This window comes from Euprymna scolopes, chromosome 41, assembly GCF_053919585.1.
Source record: "Euprymna scolopes isolate OS-2025 chromosome 41, ASM5391958v1, whole genome shotgun sequence".
In the NCBI taxonomy this organism is placed as follows: Eukaryota; Metazoa; Mollusca; class Cephalopoda; order Sepiida; family Sepiolidae; genus Euprymna; species Euprymna scolopes.
Window position 1 is genome coordinate 61,302,282 of NC_136522.1, and position 20,842 is coordinate 61,323,123.

The 20,842-nt window shown below is 36.3% G+C and overlaps 2 long non-coding RNA genes across 2 annotated transcripts in view; one reads left to right on the forward strand and one right to left on the reverse strand.

Moving 5' to 3' along the window:
- Positions 1–20,842, reverse strand: part of LOC145266718 (uncharacterized) — a 170,250-nt gene that overhangs the window by 141,055 nt on the left and 8,353 nt on the right. The window lies entirely within an intron of this gene.
- On the forward strand, positions 10,880–19,534 carry LOC145266533 (uncharacterized). The gene is made up of 2 exons (XR_013864737.1): positions 10,880–11,384; positions 19,316–19,534. It is a non-coding gene; the product is annotated as an uncharacterized LOC145266533 (long non-coding RNA).

Sequence of the window (20,842 nt, forward strand, 5' to 3'; positions counted from 1 at the left end):
GCGCAGTGGATAGAGACGTTGAATCTCTACGGTTCCAGGTGAGCATTGTCTGAAGATAGCGGTTTCAATCCTACCCAGTTAGAGGAGTAATTAGCCAAAAACATGGTGAGACGACAACAACTATGGTAGGCAGTAATTACTAAGGATACAGTTACAAGACTCAGCATTTCTATTCCGTCGTAGTTAACCACCTGAAGAAGGCTGCTGAGGTTGCCCCAGTTCTCTCCAAACTCTTCAACAAATGCCTTACCAAATCTTGCTTTGTTACTGTTGGAAAATTGCTTCTGTTGTACCAGTTTACAAGAATTCTGGCGAAAGAACAGACCCACTAAATTATCGCTCCATTAACCTCCTTCCTCTCTTCGCCAAAATCTTTGAGTTCTTAATCAATCAAGCACTAGTCCACCACCTCATGGATACCAAACTTGTTTCTGACGAACAGTATGGATTTCGGCAAGGCCATTCTATTGTGAATATCTCACCCTTACACTGTAGAGATCTCTAGATACCAGAAAGCCTTTAACTCTAACTGAATCGGCACTGTTTGAGTCCAGTGACAAGGAGAAGTCCAAGACAACTGGAAGCAATGCCGAGATAAGCACAGAGCATATACAGCACCTGGAAGTTCCAAATGGTCACCCATTTCGTACTGACCAGGTTCAACATTGCTTAACTTCGGTGATCCGATTGGAACCGGTGTGTCAACATGATTATGCTGTATAATTATTTGAACTCAAAGACAAGGAAAGAATTTGAATTCCTTTTTCTTTTCAATTGAAACAACAGACATTTATTTACAGGTACTTCAAGAATAATGCCTTGTCTCTTCTTCAAACATCTCCCTGTACTCCAATCTGTTTAACAAGACTCTGTCGTATCGAACACATGTTACTCTGTCTTTGTCAGGCCATATTTAGGACACATCTTTTCCTGTCACTCCTGGGCTATGTGAGTAACGCCTCTATTTCTGTCTTTCTTGCCCACGTTTTTCTTTTTTTTTTCTATAATCTTTCTCTTTTCTTCTTCCTTGCTGTGACGTCACCTCGCATATGAGTCAGTCATTTGCATACATTGGCTGCTGCTCCTGCTGCTGCTGCTGCTGCTGCTGCTGCTGCTGCTGCTGCCATATGCATGTCCACACTCTGTTACAGAAAAGCTTTCGGTATTGAGGAAGTTCTATAAAGAAGGGATGTGATTTCGCTGCTAGTTAGGTAGATGAGGGGAACTTACGCTGAGAAAGTACAAGTGGACAAATTTTGTTAGAGCACATTCTGTAGAAGAACTTATAAAACAAGCATAAGGATGCAACACTGCTGATACGACAGCCCCTCCCCCACGCCCCACCGGGAGCTTGACAGACAGTGTGAGAACCAACTAGGTTATGAATTCCTAAGCATGAAGGTGTAAAAGCAAAAGTATTCTCAGCCAATTGAAATTTTTCCATGCTCCAAAAAGTAACACCTATACGAGAAAATAATAAGTCAATACGAAGTTGGAAACTCCTTTAAATCAAGGCAACAAACAGCAAAGAGATTCAGACATCATCAGCCAGCCCGACAACAAAAATGAATGCAACGATGATCTCTAGCAAGGTAAGAACCATACCACATGTTACTTGGGCTAGCGATACTAAAAATTAACAAAACAATTTTTTTTGAAACTACTGAATTTATGGAATGCTAGAGGCCACCTGGCTTTGCCCAATCGTAAAATACGCATAAACATTATTGTTATGGTGTTAAATGGTAATAAAATGAAAGAAACACAGGACTTTTAGAAACAAACATGTATTCACATATATTACAGGCAAGGCGAGTTGAGAAATACCATTCCTCCACTGTTGAGAGTTTACGCACGGCCGCGTGCCAATCTCTGATTCCCGGGCACCGATACTCGTTCCTGGAAGTGACGTCACCAGAAGAAGTGGCGTCATGAGATAGTCCATTAATCCCATGGAGGGGCGTCTCCAACAATTATATTTTAATTAATGCAGAAATCTTATTTATTATAAACATAATGTTAAATTCCTTTTTAAAAAAATTAAGTAAAAAATAGGAAAGAAACTGAGACATGCGCATGTGAGTATTATGGTTTTCTAAACAGTTCACTTCTTGTAAGTAACAAAAAAAAACAATACTCGAGCTAAGATCAAAACTAAAACTTAAAGACTGTGAGTTAAGTCCAATAACCATTAGACCAGCTTGCCACGTTCTTTAAAAGTGTTTTCAAACCTACTTATTCTTAACATAAGGAAGTTATCATGTGAACAACCGCACATGCGCAGTCATGGAACAGTTCACAAAACAGATAAAAAAAATCGATGCCCCCCCCCCCAGTACCAATTTTTCAATTTTTACCTCTTACTAGCCCTTTTTTCCGGATGAAAGCTGATTTAAAAGTTTTCCACGTGCCCGAATGCCCTATATACCAAATTTCAAGTCTGTAGATCAAAAATCTGTTGAGTATATAGGTTGAGAAGCGTCCTCACTTTTATAGATGTACTAGAAGATGCACCCGGTGTTGCCCCGTATTCCGCGTAACAGTAAATTGCTTACAAATAAAATGAAGTAAAAAAAAAAAAAATAGAAAGTAAGACATGTGCACGCGAGTATTATGTCTTTTTTTTTTTTTTTAAAAGTTCATTTCTTGTAAGTAATAAAAAAAAAAAAATGCTTGAACTGAGATTGAACCCAAAACCTAAAGACAGTGAGTCAAGTACAATAACCATTAGACCAGCTTGACACGTCTTTTAAAAGTGGTTTTTTTTTTTTTTTTTTACATAGGCATCACCACATTATCAAGGCCCAGAGGCCACTCAAGGATAAGGGTTAAAGAGTGTACAGTAGAAATTGGACAATATAGTGATCATCAGGAGAACATCTACAGAATGACTAGCAGCAATATATTACGTATAAACGATGCCGCTGTGGAATTTCCACAGGTCCCACTAGCATTATTTCTTTTTTTTTTTTTTTTTTTACATGGGTGTCACCACATTATCAAGGCCCAGAGGCCACTCAAGGATAAGGGTTAAAGAGTGTACAGTAGAAATTGGACAATACAGTAATCATCAGGAGAACATCTACAGAATGACTAGCAGCAATATATTACGTATAAACGATGCCGCTGTGGAATTTCCACAGGTCCCACTAGCATTATTTTTTTATTTTTTTTTTTTTTTTTACATGGGTGTCACCGCTTATCAAGGCCCAGAGGCCACTCGAGGATAAGGGTTAATAGGTATACATTAGTCATTGTGATTTTAGCATAGTAAACAGTGGGAATTTTGTAACTTGGATTACTTAGGGGGACGGTTCAATTAGAACTTGTTCACATTGGACTTTTTCTTTTTTTTTTTTTTTTTACATAGGCATCAATACATTATCAAGGCTAAGAGGCCACTCAAGGATAAGGGTTAAAGAGTGTACAGTAGAAATTGGACAATATAGTAATCATTAGTAATGAAAATTTGTTAAATTTGATACCTTATATGGAACAGCTCATCAAGAACTTATTTACGTTAGACTTGAAGACAACCATATGGTAGTCAGCCGGAAAGCAGGAAAACGGAAGACAATTCCACAGGCGTGCAGTTCTAAGAAAAAAACTTTGTTCATGGAATCTACATTTAGGTTTAGGCACAGATGAAGAGTGGGGGGAATTATTGATAATGTTTACAGCTAGACGAGTGTTTCTTGTGAAAGTTTGGCAAGGGGGGACCATAGATTGAAGCTCAGTCAAATCTCGTGAAACAGTTGGCAAACAGATAAAAATCTGATGACCCCCGCCCTCAAATATCAATTTTTACCCCTTAACAGCACTTTTTTTTTGGGGGGGGGGGTGAAAACCGATTAAAAGGTTTTCCACATGCCTGAATATCCTATATACCAAATTTCGAGTCTGTAGATCAGAAAATTCGTTGAGTGTGTAGGTTGAGAAGTATCCTCACAAACACACACATCCTCACTTTTATGAATATAGGTTTTCTGACTTTTTATAATTTACGGATTCGTTGTTTCCAATTTCTTATCACTTTTTCGCTCAGTTGGCTTTTGTCCAAAAAACATATGGAGAAAATCGGTCGGTCAAAAGATGGGTTTCTTTACTTCTTAGTAAGAAACTATGCCGCAATTCTGATAAGACATCTTCATTTCAATGAACTCAATACATGTCCTAAAATATTGACAGACTGAAAAGCAGGATTAAATAAGTACACCAAAGATGCTGCTAAGTCTGCTGCAAAGAAGTTAATTTCCCTCTATCGGGCTAGAAAACTTCTCACAAAGCTACCATTCGTCCGTGCATAGAGTACTGTTGCTACAGCTGAGCTAGTGCATCAACCACCAGCCTCATCCTCTTGAACAGAGTGCAAAAAAAAATGTCTTCAATATAATAGATTCCGCACTTTCTGCCAAGCTCTGGTCCCTGTCATATCGCCACACACGTCCTGAAATATTGATAGCTTGAAAGGTGGAATTGAATTAGAATGAGTACATAGAAGATGCTGCTACGTGTGCTGCAAAGAAGTTAGTTTCCCTTTACTAAGCTAGTGCACCAACTACCAGCCTCATCCTCTTGAACAGAGTGCAAAAAAAAAAAAATGAGTCTTCAATGTAATAGGTTCCACACTGTCTGCCAAGCTCTGGTCCCTGTCATATCGCCACACGTGTCCTAAACTATTGGGAGCTTGAAAGGTGGAATTGAATTAGAATGAGTTCATAGAAGATTCTGCTAAATGTGCTGCAAAGAAATTATTTTCCCTTTATTGGGCTAGAAAACTTCTCACAAAACTACCATTCGTCTGTGTATGGAGTACTGTTGCTACAGCTGGGCTAGTACATCAACCACGAGCCTTGTTCTCTTGAACAGAGTCCAAAAAGGGTCCCGCATTATCTGCCAAGCTCTAGTCACTGTCACATCACCGCACATGTCCTGAACTATTGGTAGCTTGAAAGGTGGAATTGAATTAGAATAAGTACATAGGATGATATGGATATGTAATTAGAATAAGTAAGATGCCGCTAAGCTTGCTGCAAAAAAAGTAGCTTCCTTTTACTGGGCTAGAAAACTTAATACAAAGCCTCCTTTCATCCGTGCATGGATTACTGTTGCCACATATGGGCTGGTGCACCAACCAACACACTCTTCTTCTTGCACAAGATGCAAAAAGGTGTCTCTAAATGGATCAATTAGGATTTAAGGACTCCAATATTTTTTTAAATCATCTTTTGAAATATCAAATTTTCATTAAATTTTGTGATACTCGACGTAACGATCATCCTAATTTCTCAATTCTAACATTTTTTTTTTTTTTATATGTAGGAAAAACCCTGTTGCACTGCCTAAAAAGTTTTGTACATCTATCTTCTATGTATATAAAAGCCAAAGTGTGTGTTAGTGTGCGCATGTGTGTGTGTGTGTGTGTGTGTGTGTGTGTGTGTGTGTGTGTGTGTGTGTGTGCGTGCGTGTGCGTGTGTGCGTGTGTGTGTGTGTGTGTGTGTGCGTGTGCGTGTGTGTGTGTTTGTGTGTGCGTGTGCGTGTGCGTGTGTGTGTGTGTGTGTGTGTGCATGTATGTGTGTGTGTGTGTGTGTGTGTATGCATTTTTTCTGTATTTTTTGAGTTCTCCGGGAAGTTACTGTGTCTTAGAACTTTTTATATACTCCTTAGATTATAATATCTACGATTTACGAAACGACGTCATAAATATCTTTTATTTCAGCGACTTTTATCTTACAAAATTCGCTCTGTGAATTCATTTTCTCTACTACTGCTACTGCTATGGCGTGATATTTGACCTAGAAAACCATACATTGACATTCAGCCACACGCCTTTTTAAACCTTTATTTTCGACTCTTCTCAAGTTCCTGCCTTCATGGCGTCATGCTATGTAATCAGACTATTAACCTCAAGGCTTCGGGTTTGAGCCTACCAACCTCCCAAAACTTTTGTTCACTGTTTGTTTTTTCTTTTTTTTTTTTTTTAATATTTAAATAGGATTATTACTTCGCCTATTATTTTTGTTTTGATCTAGCCCCTCCCCCCAACACACACACCTACAAACACCCGGGCAACGCCGGGCACCCCTGCTAGTCTATATATATAAAAGGCAAAATGTGTGTGACCATTTCGTGTATGTCTTCAAAAGGCTTTTCTCGCACACGGTTCCGATGTCGTTACAATCGCTTACAACTGTTTATATGGGTCCTAAATAATAATATGTACGATTTGGGAAAGTGCGTCGCATCTAGATTTATTTACATCGACTTTTACAAAATTATTGCTATTTTGGCTTCTCGCATGTTGATGAGGCTTTTTCGTATAAAAAGCGAAACTAATTCAAAGTTAACAACGAACAACGTTATCGGCATTGCGCCGGTACTTGGCCCTCGGGCCAGGATCAAAGTGTAGTATCTGTTCCGGCAGATACTGCAAGCAAAGACCATATGTGGGGGCGACCTTGGTCAATGTAGGGGCAACCCTTCATACCAATTGTCACCATCCAGCTCCCCTACTCCCCGGGGAGTTGGTCCCCATTTCCCCTTCACTCCTCACATTAAAAATCGGCCTTGTGCGTAATTTGCTCGGTGGGGGAGCAAATTAATACCTTCTCGGCATTGCGCCGGGAAATGTCCAGAAGCAATCAGCTTTGATCAATGCTGTACATCAGACAATCGTTATTCAATCTGGACAATTGGGAGCTGGTTCCCCTCCCCCCAACATCTGTTGGGGAAAAAAACAAAAACAGTCAAACTTGGGTAAACAACTGCTTGACTTCTATTTGACCTTCTTAATTAGGTCAAATGGAAGCAGCAGAGTTAACTTTTATTGCGCACGCCTGTTTTTATAGTTTAATGAATAAAACCTGAGTATGTTGTATGTATGTCGCGGTGGCCTAATGGGTAACGTCGCCCGGGGGGTCTTTTTTTTTTTCACACATTAATTTCCAACTCAAGGGTACAGGTTCGATTCACATACTTACCTACCAAAACATTTTTTTTATTTACCCCCCCCCCGGAGTTTTGATTTACCTCAAGATACCCGGGCATCGCCGGGTACCCCCCGCTAGTATATATATATAAAAGGCAAAATGTGTGTGTGTTTGTATGTCTGCCAAAAACTTTTGACACATGCAACATATCCTCACAAGATCAGTATCAGTTTGAAGCTTGATGTCTCAGACGACAAATACAAAAAAATTGGCCAAAAACACTAATTCCTTCTCCTTCAACTGGGCAGTTTTCTACAAGGAGGGGTCGGTTTATTCGTTGACATTTTTGCAAGTCATTGTCTCCTTTTAATTGACTACCCTTAATTCCAACGCTCGCAACTTCTGGTTGTGCGATGGACGCCATCAGCTAAGAAGTTAGGTTTTTTTCACCTTCTTTTCCTCCGACGCGTTACGAGTTCAAGCCTGCATGCCTACTACCACTTTTTTTAACACTTCTCCCCCCCCCCCCACTCCCCAGGGTTCCTTACTACACCACCTTGACACACCCGGGCAATGCTGGGTACCCCCGCGTGTTAAAAAATAAATATTTATTGCTTCCTCCTCACACCTGATAGCATCCTATATCTCTACAAAACCACAATTCACCCATGCATGGAGTGGTGTTACCACAACTGGGCTGGTTCATCTACCACTAATCTCTCAATCTTACACAGGGTTAAATGCGAGTGTACCACAGGGGGTAATCCTTGGACCTTTATTATTCTTGAAATGTTACGCTGTATAACCTGGAACAACAGCAATTATGATTAGAGATACTTTGTTGCCTAAACAGTGGATATTTTAAGCTGGTTTTTAAGCTCATTTGTTGCTGCGGAGTTTCTTTTTACCTTCTCGATTTAAAGTTTAGTTCAGTTAAAAGTCAAATATGAACAGGTAAAATTATAGCAGAATAAAAAGTGAATCAAATGAGGTATGGGTTTAAAAGGTTACATTTACTTTAGCTTAAATTTGCGGTTTTTGAAAAAAATTACAAGTGCCGACTTATATATATATATATATATATATATATATATATATATATATATATATATATATATATATATATATATATAATGGTCATACGATGGATTCCTTTTGACTAAGATCAAAGTCCAATGAATTTCTGTATATATATATAACCATATTTATGAAAATTAAAAATTTAAAATCAATTTTAGGATATCCTAAGTAGAATGGTCCCTAGACTAAATGTGGTGGTTATTTATCTCCCTCTCACGACGAGAAGATGTGACACAAGAGTCAAAAAGTGGAATTAAAGAGCCTGCACTCCAGAAGAGCATACTGGCCTGCAAAACATGACTGAGCAATCCCGTTGGCATTCCCATGAGGGGCATCAAATGCCATTTACAATAAACTAACCCCTTCTCCTTTTTCATTTTTTTTTTAATTCCATTTTCGCCCAAATAAGGCACAGTGCCACTTTGATGTAGGGAACTACTATTGGGGACATAAGTTGAAGGGATACTATGTAGGGAGTTGAGTAGCAAGATGTCTGCACATTACACTTGAACTTCTGCATGTCAGTACAGTTGGGAAAGCAGGAATCTGGAACGGAGTTCCAAAGTCTAGCAGTTCTGGGGAAGAAACTATTAGAGTAGAAGGCTTTCTTACATCTAGGGATCTCTACTGTGTAGGGGTGGGATTTTGCTGTTTGTCGTGTTTGTCAGAGATATTTACGTCAAGGGGGAATAACCAACACAAAAAAAAAACAAAGAAAAAGGGTAAAAAATGAATATACAACAAATAAATGTTACCAAAGGAAAGTTAAGTTACTCTTTTACCTACCTGGATGATTTTTTTTTTGTTTTAACTTATTTTAAAGAGTTTTTTTTTAGTCAAGAATAAAGATAGTGTCGAGTTAGAATGAAAAACAAAATGGTGGTCTTGTTCAAGCCATAGTCGAGCCTTGATAATCACTCAAAAAGTGAAAATCAAACAAAATACTGGAAGAACATTACATTTTTCACACGTTTACTGATATTTTTTAGATCGGTTTATTTATCAGTATATTTTTTCATTTTCGATTTTTGAGCGATTATCAAGGCTTGAATGAGATCACCATTTTATTTTTGTTCTAATTACACAGGTTTTACACTACCTTTATTTTTAAGTAAAAAAAAAAGTCACTTTAAAATAAGTTAAAGCACAAAAAAAACTTATCGAGGTAGGTAGAAGAGTAACTTATCTTGCCTTTGGTAATATTTATTGGGCATTATTACAATAAACAACAAACCAAAAAAAGTGGTAAAAAAAAAATATATATACAACACATAAATGTTACCAAAGGCAAGGTAAGTTACTCTTTTATCTACTTGATAGAAACCCACCCAATAACTGTTATAGTGACGGTTACTGGGTGGTAATTTGTTTCATTTTTTAGTTTTTAGCGATTATCGAAACTCCAAAGAGGACACTATGTTTACCATTATGCATGTTCTAACTTAACAAATCAGCACTACTGTGTTTCGAATTAAATAAATGCTGTAAAATATGTTAAAACACTAAAATTTTATCCAGGTAGGTGGAAGAGTAACTTATCTTCACCTTGGTTGCATTTATTATTTATTTCTTGGTCACTTTTTCGGTTTGTTGTCTACAGTAAAACATGCCAAAATTATTTATGATATATGTACCTGTTATAGAATGAAAATGTCATATTCCAAAATCACGTAAAGTGATCATGTAGTTTTTTTTTTTAAACTAAGAAAATCAAATTTTATGACAAAGCAAGAATGGTGAGAATTTACTTGATAAAGGAATACAACTCAATTCGAACAACTGAGATTTTAAAATCAGTCTTACTTGTAATAGCTACCATATACTATTAATCGATAAAAATCGTTTAAAAAAATGATTTTCTAAAAAATAACTACTTGATCAATTTATATGATTTTTGGAATGTGACATTTTTGTTCCGGGACGGAAACATACGTCATTAAAATGTTTCTGTATATTTTGAAATTAGGTTAAATTCTGGATAAGAACTGCTGGATTTTGTCCATATTAAAAACTGATCATGTGTCCAATTCTGCCCTCCTGGGGAAGTAACTAAAAGCCGGGTAAAGATGTTTGTATTACGTACGGAAAAGTGGTCAAATTCTTTTTTTAAATATCTAACAAAGAAATGTTATAAAGGCAAGGTAAGTTACTCTTCTACCTATCTGGAAAAAGTTTTTAGTGGTTTTACTGATTTTAAAACGTTTAATCGGTTCGAACATCATACAGTATTCATCGATATATGTTAACAAGACAAATGGCGGCGAGATGACTGTTAAATATGCGAATTTTGGAAAAATGAATAAAATTTTTTAAAAATATACCAAATACGGTACTTGTACAGTTTAATCAAGACATTCAAAAATGAAAATATCGACAAAAAAGTTATATTGTATGTATCCGTTTTGGACTGAAGATCTCCGAAAAAAATTTCATTTAATTTGATCGAGTAGTTTTTTTTTTTGTTTTTTTTTTGTTTTTTACAGCGGAAAAACACGTTCTTATGAGAGCGCGTTGAAGTCAGCCATTATGGGATTTGTTTAACACGCCACGGGGAGATAACTCCAGTTAAAGCGCTGACACCCTCTCCCTATCTTTAATACTAGCTTTTCTTCCTAAAAATTGAACCTTTTGCTCGGTATCATAACAAATTGTTTTTTCGCTGTAAAAAAAAAATAAATAAATAAAATAAAATAAAAAAAAAATAAATAAAAACTACTTGATGAAATTAAGTGATCTTTTTTCCGGAGAACTTTGTTCCATAACGAATACGTGCAATATAACCTTTTTTCGATATTTTCATTTTTAATGTATTGATTAAACTGTACAAAGACCCAAAATACTGTTAGAGACACAGGCAATAGTCAAGTGGTCGTAGCAGAACGTAAAATGGAAGAAGAAAAAAAAAAAAAAAACTAAGGGAGATAATTCTAACTATCTTAACGCTTAACGGTGTCATTTTTGTCACCGGTGCAAGAAACGTGAGACTTAGGGTACATACAAATTCACTTTCGGTTTTTCTTTTGGGAAATATAATTTACTAGGAAAATGATGAAGGGCCGCGAGATCAAGGGTTCCGGCCAGAGCGGATACACAAAAGGGACGAAGATGTTCCGAGTTCGGAATTATGTCGTGGCCGGCGGAATCGCGTATTGCGTTTTGATGACCTTCGCCTTTTATAAGATGAGGGCTTCGCATAAAATTGCCGACGGCTTCGGCCAGCTAAACGATTATTTTAATTCTGAAAGGGAAGTGAGGTTCAAGGAGATGCTGGAACGAAGGGTGAAAAGAAGTGAAAAATATACACAAGCCCAGAATATAAAATCTCCCTAAAAACAGTGCGACCGGAGAAAGCGAGAGGTCATTTTATTTAAAGAAGTGAGTTGGCGGTTTAATCTCATTATTTTGAATTGATTTAAAAAAAAAATTTCCTTCTAAATATTTACTTGACTAAAATAGGAATTAATCACCATTAATGTTTATTCATTTTTTATTTTTTTGTGAATTTTATATAAAAATTAGGTGCTTCTTAAGATAGTCACCAGATCGATTTCTTGTGGTTAAGCAAAGGGAATATTAGGTACTTATGGTGAAAATAGTAATATATCTAAAATAAATTACGAAAATTCATCGAGTGTTTCACTTTAATACAATGATTTTATCGTGTTTTAGTAAAAAAAAAAAAAAAAAAAAAAGGTAAATTTATACAAATACCGTGACAGCGAATTAGTAGAAAAAAATGTACTTTCCTTGTAGAGTTCTGTGTGCTGAACACGAATCTGAAAACCGCATCCGTCGCAAATTAATAGTTTCGGAGGTAATAACGTTTTAAGAAGTGGGGGATCAATTTTCTATAATAATTTAATGTAAAATGAGCACCCACTTTTTGGCCACTCTCGACAAATTTTTGAAATCACTACCCCCCCCCTCTCTCGACAAATCCTGTGAAATCACTACGCGGCTTCCCTCCCCCCTCCCCACAAATCCGTTTAAATCACTACGCCCCCCCTCCCCTCTTTTTCAAATTTATGTGACCCTTTTATTTTACTTTTTGGGGAAGGGGAGGGGTGAGGAGAGGGCGCAGTAATTTTATATGATTTCTCTTTTTATAATAATTTAATGTAAAATGAGCACCCACTTTTTGGCCACTCTCGACAAATCTTTGAAATCACTCACTACCCCCCCCCCCTCTCGACAAATCCTGTGAAATCACTACGCGGCTTCCCTTCCCCCCCTCCCCACAAATCCGTTTAAATCACTACGCCCCCCCTCCCCTCTTTTTCAAATTTATGTGACCCTCTCCTCACCCCTCCCCTTCCCCAAAAAGTAAAAAAAAAAAAGGGTCACATAAATTTGAAAAAGAGGGGAGGGGGGGCGTAGTGATTTAAACGGATTTGTGGGGAGGGGGGGGGGAAGGGAAGCCGCGTAGTGATTTCACAGGATTTGTCGAGAGGGGGGGGGGGTAGTGAGTGATTTCAAAGATTTGTCGAGAGTGGCCAAAAAGTGGGTGCTCATTTTACATTAAATTATTATAGAAAATTGATCCCCCACTTCTTAAAACGTTAATATCTCCGAAACTATTAATTTGCGACGGATGCGGTTTTCAGATTCGTGTTCAGCACACAGAACTCTACAAGGAAAGGACATTTTTTTTCTACTAATTTGCTGTCACGACACACATTATATATATATATATATATATATAGACAACACAAAAATCAAAAGAAAACCACAAAAGTAGACTTACATTAGTTAGCGTCATCGTGTTCTTCTTCGTCGCTGAATTCCTCATCAGCGAGAACTGGAGCAACAACACGTTGGTGCTCTCCTTGGGGGGGATAGAGACGTCCAGCCATAACAAAAAAATGGTGTAAAAGAGCCTCCTTCTCGTCATAATTTGTTATAAATAAATATCTTGCTAAATACTGGCGGAGATAAGTGGCTCTAATACCTGGTCGTTTAACCCACTCTTTGAGATCCCTCCAGAGACGTTCAATTGTTTGTGTGTGTATGTTAATATTGGTTGGATCAACAAAGTTCTGAGAATGATTTATCATATAGTGAGTGTACCCGTGGGTTTTCAGGGAGTGATATGCCCCCCACCGGTCACTCATTATAATGGATCCTCCACGGATATATTTTTTTATTAGAGGAAGTAAGGCAGCTGTGTCTCTCTTCTCACCGACAGGCTCCAAAAGTGGGATAACAAATTTTTTCTTTGAGTCTCGCTCTATTCCCCCAAAGAGCCAAATTTGTGACAGAGGTCGACCTTTGTTATTTTTTCGGCGCACCAGGAAGGTTTTGTCTATTTCAACGACGATATCTTGCCCGCCGATAGAGTCCTGGTTCCCAAGCCAGAACTCTGCGACTTCGCTACAAAAAGAGCGCCAGTCCACAGCTGTTTTGGGAGTTATATTTAAACAACTGGTGACTGTCTGGTGATCCCACCGTTTACTCAACCAGTGGTTTACAAACAGAATTACCTTCCATGGAGGAATGTGGGAATTCTGTAAGAATGTCCCCTTATAGTCACTTGCATAAAAGGAACAGTGGCGCCTTTTTTTGGTTTTAGGAATGCGGAGTGTACTGTTGCAGCGCCATTCGCCCGTTCTCCCCTACTCCCTAAAGGTGCAGTTTTTGTTACAACGTGTGCAACTGACGACAGTTGGTAAGACACCGTGTCTTCTTAAAAAATCCACTGACGTTTCTGGTTCCTCGTAAAAGACTTTAATAGCCTTGTAGTGATTATAAGAGCAGTGGTCACAGGCAGACATAATGTTGGAAAAGTGGAAAAGTTAATCAAAGTAGCGTTGAGTGGAAATTAAGTTAACGAAAGTCAAAGTAAAAGAGGTTTGCAAATAAAGGAGCGAAATTGAGTGAAATTGGGGGTAAAAATCCGAAATTGTATCCGAAATGGTAAATTTATACAAATAACGTGACAGCGAATTGGGTAAAAATCCGAAAGTGTATCCGAAATTGGGTAAAAATCGATTTTGTGCGCGTAAAATTGGGATACTGCGCATGAGCAAGTAAAATTGGGGTGGTGAAGTGGTGGGGAATTAATTAAAAAGAAAAGGAAATAATTAATTTATTTATTTTTTTATTATCGCTTATTTTCATTATGGATTATCTCCACTTGTTTTGATTTAAGAGTAGAGCCGATGTACGCCATTTTTGAAAGAAAATATTCCCTTTTAAAAATGTTAATATCTCCGAAACTATTAATTTGCGAGGGGTACGGTTTTCAGATTCGTGTTCAGCACACCGAAACGTAACAGAATACTACGTCTGTTTTTACTAATTCGCTGTCACGGTGTTTGTATAATAATACCAAAAAAAAAGGGGGGGGGGTTGTATTACTGTGCACATAGATTCGAAAAAGTTGTCAAAAAACAAATAACAAATAAATGTTATCAAAGGCAAGATAAGTTACTTTTCTACCAAACTGGATATATTTTTCGTGTTTTTATTCAATGTAACATGTTTATTCAGCTCGAAAAACATACAGTGTTTACCGATGTATTGGAAAATTCAAGATGGCGCCTGACTCTCTCGTTAACACGGTAAGTTTGGGAAAAGGTGTTATAAATAAAAAAAACTGGATAAAATACTGTTAAAAACCCGCTCAATATATGTTACGGTGACATAGGTTGACATATATTCGGCGGGTTTTTAATAGTATTTTGTATAGTTTTTTATTTATAACACCTTTTCCCAAACTTAAAGAGGGGAGGCGCCATCTTGAATTTTCGAATACATCGGTAAACACTGTATGTTTTTCGAGCTGAATAAACATGTTACATTGAATAAAAACACGAAAAATATATCCAGTTTGGTAGAAAAGTAACTTATCTTGCCTTTGATAACATTTGTTATATATTTGTTTTTTGACAACTTTTTCGAATCTATGTGTACAGTAATACAAACCCAAAAAAGAAAGAAAAAAGTCCATCAGTCACTATGGTCTTTAAAAATGTTGTCATTAAAGTGTCGAAAAGGGGAGATAATTATTGCGCTGTATTCGCCATCCTCATGGTGTTTACATCTAGGGAAAATGCAGTCCCCCCCCCCATCATTTTCCGTAAAAATTACTTTTTCTGAAAGTTATTTGGTCACGTATGGAGTGTCGAGTTTCAGAGACACCGGTGGTGTTGGTCCAAGCACGTTCCTGTTTATATTTTTCTCTTTCAATGTTTGGTTAATGTAGCACGATGGGGTCCCAAAATCCAGCCTCGTTCTGACTTCGTGGAAAGATGGGTCACGTGGTACTTTGTCACCGGTGAGTGAGTGGGTGGTGACTGGTCTGTCCCTATAACTAATCAACTTCTACCCAATTTTCACCATTATTAGCGATTACTAGACTACTACCACCATAACCCTTATCCTCGAGTGTCCTTCGGGCCTTGATAAGTGGTGACTCCAAAGTAAAAAAAAAAAAAAAAAAAGCATCGTCAAGACATATTTTGAGGAACGTGTTTTCGTCTAACACCGTCAGCTGTGAAACTGGTTAATCGATGTCCACATGTGAGGATTATTCATTATTTTATTTATTTATTTTATTTATTTATTTTATTTATTTATTTTATTTATTTATTTTTCTTTAAAATATTAGAAATGAAGAGCAAACTAACTAGAAAGAAATTTCGGTATTTATGCAGAGAGGCTACCGTGCTGAAATAATAACGTTATTATTTAGAAGCCCATTCTTAACATGGCTAGGGTGTTTTGTAACCACTCTGGACTTTCACCTAACAATTTAATAAACAAAAATATAACTGAAAAACTTTATTTAACTTGTAAATACTATTAAAAAAACCCAGAAAAACACGGTACCTTCCCTGCATAAGTACTGAAAAATTTAAAGCTATATAAATTCCTTTATACAAAATAAATGGTATTCTGCTTTACCATCAATTCGAAAGTGAGTTTGAAGCCTTTTAACTGACGAACAGAAAATAATTTTTGGTTTGAATTAAAGGCCAAAATCATGTATTACAGTTCATTTCTACTCCAAAACATGAATTTGCACACGAGTTAAAAAAATTTGAGGTATTTTTTTGCTATAGACAACAAAATCAAAAAGTGGTTAAAAAAAAAAATGTATATTACAAATAAATGTTACCAGAGGCAAGATAAGTTTAGCTGGATAAGGTTTTGGCACTCTAACGTATTTTAAAGTGTTTATTCAGTTAAAAAAAAACAAATTAGCAGTGTCGAGTGTTATGTGAGAACAAAAAAAAAAAATGACCGACACAAGAGGGTCACATCTTTGGAGTTTAGATAATCTCTCCATAATAATTCATATTTAAAAATTTTTTAAAAAAAAGTACAGGGGGTGGGGGTGCTTATATAGATCAGCCCCGATAGCTGCTGATATGTTGTCGGCAAAATATTAGTTAAAACAACAGCTAAAAAAAAAAAAAAAATGTGACCCCCATGAAATCTTCCAATTTACAAAAACCGTCCACCTGAGATGCGACAATTTACAAGAAATGTCCGTAAGAGCGGCATTAAATTACAAAAAACAAGAACTTCCACATGAAGTGCAAAATTTAAAAAAAAAACAAATGTCCATGTGAGATGCGTTAATTTATAAAACCAAGAACTGTCCATATGAAGTGCAGCACAGCAGTTTACAAAGACAAGAACTGTGTGTGATATGCAAACGTTTGTAAACTCGGGAACTGCTTGCATGAAGTGCAACAATTTACAAAAACAAGAACTGCCTGTCTGAGGTACAAGAATTTGTGAAATCAAAAACTGTTTGTGTGAAATGCAATAATGTTCAATAACAAATAAAATGTCTGTATAAAATTCGACACTTCACAAAGCAGCCTCCACCTAACTACCAATAAAAATGTACAAAAAAAAAAGTATCTACAACAAAAACTGATTGATAGTTGAATGATGATGAATGTTATGAGAGGGTTGAAAAGCGCCACATTGGATTCTAAGGACAGCAACTCTTTCCTTTTTGTCAGAAACATCGCCCATGGAATGAGAAAACCTGAATAGGAAGTAAGGGTTAACCTCTAATCCTAAAAACAATAAATAATAAAAAAAAAAGAAATTGCGTGTTTTATTTTTTTTTGGTTGGACCCTAACCCTGTACCCTTGTACCCCTTCAATGTAGGTACCCCTGACAAGCAGCAAAATCCCACCTCTACACAGTAGAGATCTCTAGATGCAGGAAAGCCTTCTACTCAAATAGTTTCTTCTCCGGAACTGCTAGATTTTGGAATTCCTTCCTGGGTCCCTGCTTACCTGACTGTACTGACATGCAGAAGTTCAAGTGTAATGTGAACAAGCATCTTGCTGCTGAACTCCCTACATAGTACCCCTGCAAATTTTGTCCCAAATAGTAGCCACTTACATCCATGTGGTGCTGTGCCTTATTTGGTGTGAAAACGCAGTAAAAAAAAAAAAATGTCCGGCGATTCACAAAATGCGCTTTCCACATGATTAACAAAAAAAAAATTATAAAAAAAAAAGAGACGACAAAATATATAACTAACCATACATTTGTAACAGAGCACGTATACGTGTATGGTAACTGTTGTACAATAGCTGTTTGTAAGGTGATGTCACGGCAAGGAAGAAGGAAAGAAAAAGATTATAAAAAAAGAAAAACGTGGCCCGAGAACGACAGGGAAAGACGTGTCCTAAACATAGCTAGACAAAGGCAGAGTACCAAGTGTTTGACACTGTAGAATCTTGTTAAGCACATTGGAGTGCGAGAAGATGTTTGAACAAGAGACAAGGTGTTATTCTAGAAGTACCTGTAAATAAACGTCTGTTGTTTCAACTGAAAAAAAAAGGGGGTCGAATTCTTTTCTTGTCTTTGTTTCCTTGTGACTGTCTGAATACAATGTGTGGGTCCCGAGTGATGACATGTAACGACTACGCTAGACTTTGAGGTGAAAGAAAAACTTCAGAAATTTATTTCCTCCATATTTTGAACGTTTTAAAATATCACCGTTGAAGAAGATCACATAAACTTTACTACTGACACCACAATGTGTGAATTAAGAAAGAAGAAGAAAAAAAAAGATTCTATTCCTGATGATGACGTTATATTGCCGAAACTTTGTTGATTTTTAACAAATAAATGTTTATTATAAACAAAACTATTCTACATTGTGTTGGCTTTATAAACTTACAAATTTCAATTTAAATTCAAACAACATAGAGGAATAAGAAAAGACTTCTACATATATAAAAGCGAAAATGTATGTATGTGTATGTGTTCGCTTTTTCTGTATGTCAACAAAAGGCTTTTTTCAGAGAAGCGGTCGGTTGATTCACAACTTTTTAAAACTTTTTATATCACATATAAATGGTAATATCTCACAGTTAACAACGAAGGTCGCCTGTCTATTTAATTTGCTCGGTTTCGGGAACATAAATATTCAATATTTGTCGCTTGCCGCATGTGGGTTAGTCTTTTTCCTATGACATCTTGGGGGTGAGGAAAAAAGCGTTCAGCAGTAAATGAAATCCCGCAGTCAATCTGACCTCATTAACTCATTAAAACGAGCACCTGCTAAATCCAAGTAATTAAATAAATTCAAACGTGTTTCCGTTAGCATCTCGCGGTGGGACAATGGTTAACGTTGCACGTTTTTTTTGGGTTTTTTTTCACACTTTAATTTACAACTTTGCCTGCGATCCTAATACTTACATTTTTTTTACCCCCCCCCCCCCCCAAACACCCGGGCAACAATGTAAATATTACGATAGAAAAATAAAATGTAAATAAATTTTATTTTTCATTTTCCGTTTCAGGAACTCAGATTTATTTTTTTTTGTGTGGCCATCTTTCGACAGTTTTCATGGCTTAAATTTTACTTGAACTCCTATAAGCATTGTTCTGTATAAACACCAAAAATAGAAAGTTTATAATTATGGAAAAAAAAAAGGTTTTTGTCCAGAATTCCCCTTATGTTAAAAAATAAAAATAAAGAAAAATTTGTATGAAGTACATACCTGTGACCGAAAGAAAATATCATATTCCAAAACTCATGTTAATTAATCAAGTAGTTTTATTTTTATCAAGAAAATCATTTTTAAGCGATTAATGGGGATTCGTAGGCAGTACAAAATAAATCTAGTGAGTATGAATTTTTGTGGAGTTATCTCCCTTTACTTCTTGCCATTTTTTTTTTTTCAAAATGGTAGGCAAAACAGTCACTTCTCATAAAAATTTAATTTTCTTAATTCTTTGATCAGTTTATGCGATTTTTGGAATATATTTTCGTTTTGTCATAGTTATGTATGTCATACAGATTTTTTTTATTTTTGTCTTTTAGATGGAATTCTAAGCAAGAACGTCCCCCCAAAAAAAACATTATTAACGGAATAATGAATACATAATAAAAAGAAAGACAAAACACAAAATGGCTAAAATTTGAACTAACGATGAAGAAGAAAGAATAAAATTGAGTTTTTGTTTTTTTTTAATTTTTTTTATTGAATAAAATATTTTGGCAAAATTGTGCTATTACATATTTGTCATCATTTTAACTGACCACATGAATATGTATTTGTTATGTAATGAAGTACAGAGAATGACAAAAAGCAAAAAACTAGGAATGATTGACAGCTGTAGAGTCAGAAATGTGATCTCAGTGAATAAACAGAAGTAAACAAATCTGGTGTCATTAACCCCAAAGTGCATTGTGGGCTGAGATTCTTGGCAGATTTCAAAGCAAAAAGGTGCAGAAAGTTTGATCATCTCAAAACCCCAATGAGGTGGAGCAAGAGAAAAGTGCCAGAGTCTAATATAAAAATAAGTTCGGTCAATCCCTGTTTCTCTACCTCTCACTTTTAGCCTGAAGTATACAGAGCGTTTCAGCAAAATCCAACACTCGACAAAACGTAAATGAAATCGGCAATAAAAACGAAAGTTGTACATGCAAAGACCCAACATTTTATTTAGCAACGGGTTGTTACGTACAATATTTTTCTTAATGTAATCAGAGACAACAATTTTTAGTCAAGCATAAAATGAGTCGCACATTTTGGCTTTGCCAACTGTTTCTTTGTCTGTAGCGATAAATGCCTCCATGATGGTAGTCTCCAAAGAGTCAACCATATTGTGAGTGTACTTGTTTATCTTCTTTTCAACCATACCCCAAAAGAAATAGACAAGGGGGTTGCAATACATTAAGTATATACTTATGTTAAGTGAATGTATATTTAAAAGTAAGCATGAATTGTATTATCTGTATTCTTTGGACTACTGTTCTCATCTTGAGTGTTATGTGCACAACGTTTTGGTCGATGTAACCTCTAACCTTCTTCAGGTGTATAGCTCATCACGTTTAATATTGGAGAAAGGTTAACTCTATACGTATTATTTTGATTCATCGAACTAATGTTCTCATCTTGAGTGTGATTTTCGCAACGTTCTAACCTCCAACCTTCAGGTGTATCATGTCGAACTCTGGAATTTGGACGGAATTTTAAGTGGAACCCTTTATTTACTTCACGGGGGGGGGGGGGGTAAGATGCTCTTGTTCCATCAGCCATGACTGGATAGAGGTCCTAAGTAATTTGCAATTGTATTTTTCGACCGCCCACACTGAGGATTGAACCTTCAATCATCAGGAGAATATCACTTTCTTTTTCTTTTTTTTTTAAAAGTAGTCCGATGAATCCAAATAATACAAATAACCAATCCTCATCTAAAAAATTCAGAAAGGGTAACGCTATACTTTTCAGCTTTCATGTTTAGGTTCCAGTTGAAAGTAACAATTAAGAATAAACATAGAAATTATAAAACAAAACACTAGGAGATATTATTTCTAAAATATTTATCGCATTAGCTAGATTTG